The 9,349-nt window shown below is 49.6% G+C and overlaps 1 protein-coding gene across 2 annotated transcripts in view; it reads right to left on the minus strand.

The window, feature by feature from the left end:
• The window catches only part of Spock1 (SPARC (osteonectin), cwcv and kazal like domains proteoglycan 1), a 459,458-nt gene that overhangs the window by 18,974 nt on the left and 431,135 nt on the right, over window positions 1–9,349 (minus strand). The window lies entirely within an intron of this gene.

Below are 9,349 nucleotides of genomic sequence, written 5' to 3' on the forward strand. Positions count from 1 at the left end.
CGGGATGCTACTGTCACGAGTCAAACATGGGACAAGGAAAGAAGCTGGATTCCCAGGGCAGACAGGTTGTTGGGACTTGGACTGTCTCCGATAAAGCAAGCTGCTGGCACTTCCCATTTGTGCAGCGTCCTCCAACTCTGACTGACATCCCTTTTGCTAAGCACATAAAACTTGTTATTGCAGTTTAGCCAGAGAACATGACACCTTCCAGTGTGCTCACACTGAGAGATTAACCAGCTCACACTCCTAGAGAGAAAATGCCTAGGGCACCATGAGAGCCCAGGAGGAACAGATTCCCCGTTTTGTATTAGGACAAGGTGGACCTGTGGATTTGGCCTCATGTTTTTGCCTTCCAGGTTCACATTGCAGCTCTCCGTAATCCGGCCGGTAAACATCTTCACCGTGGAAGAGCCCTTTCTGCCTCAGGCCTGGTCACCAGTATAATGTAAGACGGAATGATGGAGGCTGATGCTGATGGGTGGCGGCAGATAACGAAGTGGGTGCCAACTATTTGAGGTTCACAGAAGGCCATAGCAGATTGGGAAGGGAAATTCCAAAGGGGATAATGATGGGGAGACAGGAGTGGACTCTGGGGGATAATGATGGGGAGACAGGAGTGGACTCTGGGGGATAATGATGGAGAGACAGGAGTGGACTCTGGGGGATAATGATGGGGAGACAGGAGTGGACTCTGGGAATCTCTCTGCTGTTCTCTCAGCGCCCAGCTTCATTCTAAGGGAGAGAATCTTGGCTGGGGGCCCAGGCAATAGAATGCTATCAGGACACAGGAGAAGAAGCAATTGTCTTGTGTCCTTTAGCAATCAGAGAAAAGTTTAAAAACCATGAGGCCAAGAGGAACCAGGAACTGACCTTCATGACTGCCAGCTCTTCGAAGCTCTAAAGCTGGCATAGAGCAAGCAAGCTAAGAAGTTGAGCACACCACCATTCCAATGTGGAGCTAAATCTGGTCCTGTCCCACTGTCGAGAGGACACATCTGGTGGCTCAGAACACGTTGATGTCCCAAGCTCTCCTCTGGAAGCCTCAGAGGGCAAGGATGGAGGGACAAACTGTCATCCCAAGCCCACTCCAGCCTCCAGAAAGCACAGTGATCGACTGAATCCCAGTGCCCGGCCCCGGCAGACAGCCTTGTTGTCAGGGAGAATTCAGAGGAAGGTAATACATGGTGGGCAGTTTCCTCATTTTACAGCTCATGTCCACTGAACCGTGGGTTGGTGCAGCGGCCAGCTTCGCAAACCTCACACAATAAAGGTCTTTCTCCAACTTCCAAACAGGTGTGGAACTGCAGACCCAGGCTGCCTCCGTACGACCTGCCATGTTTCATTTCTACCTTCACCTCATCTGGATGCAGGCTTTGGTATCACATGGTATCCTGTGCATATGCCCAGATGTTGATACCAAGTTAATAACCACCCAGAGATGCTGCTTTGTCCTTAACACACGGACCTGACTATAGTGCCAGACACAGGTAGGAAGTGAGCAGACTTTCTTGTTGGTAGTAGAATGTCACACTGTGGGGTCACTCTGCCTAGGGTAAATCCCAGCTTCACCACCCACCATACTTCTATCCCCAAATCCCCCGAGACCTCAGTTTCCATATCTGTAAACAAAGGACAATAAGGTCACAACAAACCCGATGGTATGGTTCAAGCTCTTAACAGATTACAAGATCGTTTGATACATGTGCCAGATAGAGTTTTAGTTCTTTTCCATAATTATCTTAAATGGAATATTTAGAGATAGGCTTAGTGCAAGCAAGTGCTGTACATTTCAGAAAATACAGACTAAGTCAAGTGCAAATAATCAAAACTGACTTTGATACCTACAAACTATGTGCAAGTGGACACCTGTGTTACCCTACATAAGGGAATCAATATTAAACAAATGTACAAATTAATTCCTCAGGCACATGTCTCATCCCAAGCTGCTCACTCCCCAGCTGGCTGAGCCCTTGCACTGGCGGCACAGGATCCAGATCCTTCCACCAGTGCAGGCTGCCACACTGGTTATAACCGGGCAAAGGTGGCTTCCGTTCTCTGATTTCTACTCTTGCAGAGGCTCTCATGGTAACTAGCTACACAAGTGTCTGTCTCTTCTCCTTCCTTTTGGCCTTTTAAAATGGATTGAGAAGGAAGGCAATAAGCTCCCACAAGCCACCTCCCAACACCTCTGCTAACCTGTGCTCACACACAGGGAGAGAAACGGTTGCTGCTGAAGGCAGAGCGGTTCTTGTTTTTGCCCCAGTATGGAGTATAATTGCAGGGATGTGCTCACAGTCATCCGCTTATCAGGCCTAACCCAGAGCCTCTGGGGACCAAGCCTGTGCCTTTCTGACCTGCCCAGCTCTAAACGGTAGTGTGACTGTCCAAAACCAGGATATGGACTCGCCAGTCAATCTCCCATTTGGGAGCTGAAAAACTCATTTCCCCTCTACCGCTAGTACACTATCCATTTAGAGTGTTCTGAGCAGAGAAAATTGCCAAGTCAACTTGTGATGAAATCACTCACACACTGAGATAAATTAGTCAGCCATGTTTAACTAAACCCCAAGACAGGCAGGTAACCTGCATATTCACAAGCCTGCTGGAGTCGACCCCCGCCCCGGGCCTCTCAGAGCCCATGGATGGCTGAAGGAATCAGGCCATGCAATCTTGAAAGAGTGAATATGTCACTCAACCGCCAAGTCCAGCAGCAGGGAGCCATGGCGTGGCTGGAGGGAGATCAGAGAATGGAAACAGAGATAGAAGACACCCAATTATTGGGCCAGTTCCTTTGCGGTATCTTCAACTGAGTGGTCTTTGAGAGGAGAAAGCCAGGCACAGCCTGCCTGGAGCATGATATATTCCAGAGGAATAAGAAGGGACAGACGCCTGCAGAGAGCTGTTTGTTTGGATTTGGCGCTCCAGCCACAGCTCAGGCTGGCTGCCTCTTAAGGTGTCTAGCACTCCCCGAGATGGTGGGACTAGCTGGAAATCACAGCTTCGGAACTGGGAAGCCAGAGAGTATTTCCCAAAGTAATGTTTTCCAGTCTGGAACTGCGAGCCACACCCACCTGCCATTCCTGTCTGCCAGGAAGAGGGACAGTTCTTGTCCCAGAGGAGTTCTGCCTCACCCCCATGCCCACGTCTCTTAGTGGGAGAATCAGTCTGCAGAGCAAAGGATGCTCTCCTGGAGACATCTGGTTAAACCAGGACAACCAGGACCAGCATGCAGGCATCACTGAGGTCTAGCGTTTCGGTTCTGCTCCCTCTCTGTCTCTCCCCGTGTTTCTGTTGCCCTTTTCCGCTAGGAAGTCTCTGCTCAGAGTCCTCCGCTGCAATCCTAGTTTCCTGTCGGGTCACTGCATCTTTCCTGCATGACTCCATCTGCTCCAACAGGACCAGGGCGTTGACAGTGTCCCTGCGATTCTTCAACAATCCCTCCAGCAGGGCCACATCCAGGAGGCAGGAAGTGGTACCTTCGGACACTTGCCCTGAGAGCAGACATTTGGAAGCTGCCCTGGATTTCTTCATGTTCCTCACCTTCCCAGTCAGCTGGCCACAACAGGTTTGTTTCTGTCACTGCCTTCACTGCCTAGTCCAGTCCATGCCACCAACGTTGCTCCCACTGGGTTAGCCACGACAGGCTCCTACTCTCTACAACCTCCCAGCCCAGCAGCCACAGTGACCATTCTGAATGGGACACTGGGTCAAGTCACTTTCTTGTCTGGTACTTCTGGCTCCTGGGGTGCTCTGTTAGCTGAGCCTTTGTCCATGGTATAAGTGGCCTGTGGGATCAACCCATGGTTTTCCCTGCTCTGGCCTTGCTGCCCCTCCCACTCTTTACCTCAATGTCCCTAGTCCGGTCACCTTGCCCATGGCTCCTTTACATCTCAGTTTTAAGGTTATTTCTTTCCCGAAGTCTTCCAGGCCAGCGCCATCTCCCCCTTGATCGTAAGAGCTGCTAGCCCTCAGCATGGAATGCAGCCTGCTACCTGCTTGAAGGATGCTCTCATTATGTAGCTATTGGCAGACTCTCATAACCCTCTCTCCGCCTTTTGTAAAGTGTGGTTTTTCCATCTGTGAAATGGCAAATAGAAGCTTAGCTGCTGTCATCATTGCATGGAATCAGATATCGGTAAAGCATAGCTCACAGCGACTGGCACGTAGCAGGGACTCATATCCCAACTGTCTGCATGATATGTTGGCATTTTATTGTTATGCTTTATTTTTAAGTCTGAAGAGATAGGGTTGATATAAAGAATAACATCTCCCCTCATTTATTTTATAGCTGTGCCAAGCAGAAGGCCAAGAGACTGGGGTTTCAATCTCTGTCTGCCTTCTCCTAGTTGGATAAGCGGTGAGATGGGTGATTGGTGTGACTTCCCCGCACCCACATTCCCAGCCTTATTGTAGGGGGTATGCAGTAATTGTTCAAAATATATTTATGGGAAGAAAACATGAATGATCGAGCCTATTGGTTACAAAATCCCAAGTCAAGAGCCACACTAAGTGGTAGGATTGGGGTTTGAAGCTAGGCTGCTCTCTCGCAGAGTCGGTTCTACGCCGGGAGGGTTGGGGGAAGCAGCTTCCTTGGATAGACTGGGCTTGTGGGTAGCCAACAGTAATGAGTGCAATTAATAAACCTGGTCAGGCCTTCACCTGCAGTGGGAGCTCCTCCAGTGACACAGAGAGCAGCTGGCCCAGCAGTTCAGGATGGAGAGGGCAGCGAGGGAGGCTCGTGCCTTCATTAGCGCTGGTGTGAGAACGACGGTCATTCGGGAGAATGGCAGAACAGGCTGCCTTGTGTCACAGGCGCAGTCACCAGGGCTTCATTAGGAAAACGAATAGGAGCATGGCACATTATTCTACAGTGTACAGAAAGACAGCTCACTCCCCCAGGAAACCACAGCACACAGGCGGGGGAGGGTCCAGGTAATATGGCGCTCTCCCAATGGACTTGTGTCTGCTTGCAAAATATGACCAGACTGCAATGAGCAGAGGTGGCTCCGCAGAAGCTAAACTGCCCAGAAAGCCAGCGTGGTGATTTTCCAAACGTGCCTTCTCACCACCCCACCTGAGAGGCAAGGAGCTCGCACGGGTATGGAATGTGCTGGAACTGAAGGCTTTCAGCAGGTGACCCAGATGGCAGAGGAGATACGTGCTGTGGCCAAAGCTAGAGACAGGGCCCCTCTTTGTGTCACTGCAGCTTGGGGGCAACAAGGAGGAAGAGAGATGGTTGGTCCGTCAGTATTACCTGGTGGGGCAGTTAGATTGCCAGGAGAGCTGCCACCAGGAAGAGGCAGCCATGATGCCTGCTCCCCATCGCCAGCCTGGCTGCTGGCCCTGGGGCCCCTATGGCTAGTCCTTCCCAGGTCCTCTTCCCTCCCACAGACGATGCTAAGGCCTGGCGAAGAGCAGACGAGGAAGCTTTAAAGTATGCTGCAGGCCCCTATCCTGAGCTAGCCTCTGGTTATTAATGAGCGTGGCAGCTGAAAGAGAAGATGGCCATTCCAGAAGGCGACTTCAGAGAGGACGCGAGCAGAGGTGCAGAAAATGCTGGGGAAGCGACATAAAAATGCAGACGGTGACTGCATGCACATTCTTATTCAAATCGAGTGCTAGCACCTACCTGAGGGACAGGAATAGGCACCTGTGATGGTGTCCCTGTGCTAGCAGCTCTAACTAAAGCTGCATCTGAGCATCCACGGGGGATGTCTGAGAATGGCAACCCTGACATTACGCCAACATCCCGGGATACCTGTGCACCTCTGCCAGGGGACCGATTCTCCTGGTCTGCTCCTCACTGCATGAACTTCTCCAGCTCGAGAGCCCAAGTTCAAAACCTATTCCACCTGCCCCAAACCTACCTCCTCCCACGCCAGCCTCACGGATGCTTAGCTCAGGGCTCTGCAGAGGCTAATATGAAAACAATCCGGATTTAATTTAAACTTTAGTGCCTCGGAAGGTAATTAAAGAGTTGGGCCAGACTCAAGTTCTTTCTGGGAGCAAGCCTAGAGGCCTCTCCGCAATGGAGACCTGGTGCGATGGTCCTTTCCCGCTAATCTCCCTCAGCCCTCCTAGGTACTGTTGTGAATAATTACTTCATCAGAGCGGCTCTGGATCACTGAGCTCCGAGTGTTTGCAATTAGCAGCTTCTGCAGAGGGTCCAGCTGAGCCTTCTTTCTGGCGACGATTAGACGCTGGGATAAGACTTCCAGAGCCAGGATCTGAGCAAAGCAAGGTTCCTTCTTAACCCACCCTGTCTAGGCTAGTTTCCCCTCTCACCATTACAGCCTCGTGCTGCTGGTACCCAAGGGGCTCTAGGCCCCCCTTCCTCCACGGGACTAGATCTAGGTGTTGTGTATCTGACATTTAGCAGGAGTTACGATGCTTGAGCAACAGACGGACGGCTGATGAGGAAATGCTGCAAGACCTTGACAGAGGAAGGGCACAGTGACTCCAGAGTTCCCTTTGAACACTGCTCTGATAAACTGATAACACAAATAAGCGGACTGAAGCTGATTATTCAGGTTTTGCAGCAACAACCAAAACCATTATGCCTTCAAGGGCTACCAGGAAGTCAGGGGTAAGGAAGTGGTTTTTGGAAAGACAAGGATCTGCCAGTGTTCGGTCTCCTTGCCATTGTAATGGAGGTAAAGCAGAACTAGCCAGCAGAATTCCAGGAAGAATTAAATCAGAGCAGACTTAAGCACTCAACCACAGGCCTGACACCTAGACCACCGCAGCCAGCAGTGATTCCCTGCTGTGTTTGTGGGCGCAAAGCAAGGCCGTGAGGGACCAAATGGGCAAACTAAAGGCCAGACCCTACACACATGGTGCTTGAATGCAAGTCATCTCATAATGCTACCCAGAAAACCCTGATTCTCTGCTGCCATTCAGAGAAGTCCCACAGTCTCTCCCTGGTCCTACAGATAGTGAGGGGGAGACCCCGAGACTCACACTCGGGTCTCCAAACTCAGTGTTCATCTGCTCCTGTGTTACAGCCCATGATCCCAGTGGTTCCTGCTCTGCTCCTCCACACAGTACCTGCCTGGCACATCGGAATGATCTTGTGGTGCACTGGCAGCAGGCTAGGGACTGCGCTCCCTTTAGACTTTTGAATACCAACCCCCAGGAGACCAGTTGTCCTCAAACAACTGGCAAACCTTCAGGAGCCCCTGCTGCTTCCTTTTCTGTAAATGGGGACAATGGCAGCCTGGGTCTTACTCTTAGCTGAAGATGTAATGCAGAGTGCTGGGAGAATTAAGTCTCAAAACCAACAGGAAGCTGCCACTACCTTCTGAGCTGGGGGACTTTGGGGGCTAATAGTACCTGCTCTCGAGAGAGTAATATTGATGCTTCAAGCCACACGCGACTCTAAAGGGGGCTCCATGAAGATCTTTGGAAAGCACACACCATGAATCCCATTCCAACTGGAGCTCACTAGACAGACTAGGCTGTGCTTAAATTAAACCGTGTCACACATGATTCTAGCTTTTACTTTTCAGTGCGTAAAACATCAATATATATGCATGTTCTCTTATCCTTAGAGAAGGTGCTGTTTTATGCAAAAGCAGGAACAAGGAAGGAATTAAGGCTCTGTCATTCAGGAGCTTGCTAATAAAATCCTCCTTAAAAAGCAGTCTTTGGAAGAGCTTCAGATACTGACATTAAACCTGGAAGCAGAAACGTTAACTAATTAATGGTACAACTCGCAATCGGGGATGGATGCATTTCCTATTAAAGCCATTAAGACTATTCTTGGTAACCTGATTTGAGGAGGTTCAACGTTCCCTGATTTAACGACAGCCCTCCATTTGGGAAAGGAGATGTGTTTAAAGTCTGCCCGCCATTTGTAAGCGTGCATTTGCAGAGTGACACTTGTTTCCCCCTTGAACAATCTCGCAGGGAAAGTTAGCCAAATGAAAGAAGCTTTGGAAACTTCGGATAAAATCCACAGCCTTTCATAATATTCCGAGGCAAACATGCATTATTGAATATGCAAAATATTGACTATAAATGCCAGCTCTGGATTCAATTGTATCTCTAGCAGGTGAGCCAGCATTTGCCTGTAGAGGAGACTTGGCATAGGCTGATGTGACAATGAAGGAGTTCAGGGCCACCCAGAGGTGTTAGGTGTCCCCAGAGAATAAAAGCCTTGCTGAAGAAATGGTGGCTGCTATTCCCATGTAAACATGCAATGAGGTGCTCTCCCCAGACAGGCTGTAGACGGGTTCAACCTGGGTTACTCAGGGTGCTGGAGCATAACATACTCTGCTATATTGGACACTACATAAGCAAGCACATTTCCGGTCTACGAGGTAACGTGATATAAGTTGATCAGTTTAGGTCAAATGGTATAACCAGACCTGTAAGTAGTTTTAGAGGCAGAACTCTGTGTTTGAAGAAGGGATAATTCATGAAGAATCTCCATCTTAAAAAAAATAATAAAGCAGTTTAACCTGCTCAAATTCAACATTCAAATCTAGGTATTACAAAGCATAATTTTTTATTCTGTGTTTTCAATGCCTAGAGCACAGACATTTCTACCCTTAAGCAAGAGAACACTCAACTGCTAGTTAGCGCTGCAGTGGGGAGCTAAGGGCAAACTTTGAGCTGAGATCTTAGGCTGGGTAGGAAATCTAGGAGGTACCTGGAACCTATGTTTGGCTTTCTTAGGGAGGGGACACTAAACAATGCCACAGCCATAATCTAGTGACAAAAGAAATGAGACAAACAGAGAGTCCCTCTCCCCCACCCCCAGTTTAGAGCAGATGGTGGTGCCTTAAACCAGTCGTCTGGAAGGGAGGCAACACCACACCCTCCGGTGACAAAGGACCGGTAAGTAGCAATATCGCAGTGTTCTGAGTCCAGAGTAAGAGGAGGGAGGCCAGAACTGGACTGAGAACCCAGGAAAGGGTCATTGAAATGCCCGAGTCTGTCATCCTTATTCTCATTAGGTGACAAACTGGGGTCTCATCAGGATAAATAAAGCAGGATCTAAGAAGAGACTGCCCAAGACGGAAGGTACCCCAAGCCGAGTGCCCGGTTCACCAACCCTTTCTCCCTTCAGGGTACAGACTCATTCTCAGTCCGTCCTCTCCCCAGGTGTGAGTGTGGACAGTGACTTGACATCTGACCCCACAGACCTTCCAAGACTACACCTGACACAAGGATGAGAGATCAACCACCATTACTTCCAAGTTGATCAAAATTGCCAGTCTAGCGAGCTAGTATCTACATGGGAAACAGTAAGCAACTTCTACCTTCCTCTCCATAGATAATAAAGAAGGTACGCAGAAAAGGGTGGGATATTTCACTTTCATTAGAACTAGAGGAGAGTGAGAGA

This window comes from Microtus ochrogaster, chromosome 16 (assembly GCF_000317375.1).
Source record: "Microtus ochrogaster isolate Prairie Vole_2 chromosome 16, MicOch1.0, whole genome shotgun sequence".
Classification (NCBI taxonomy): Eukaryota; Metazoa; Chordata; class Mammalia; order Rodentia; family Cricetidae; genus Microtus; species Microtus ochrogaster.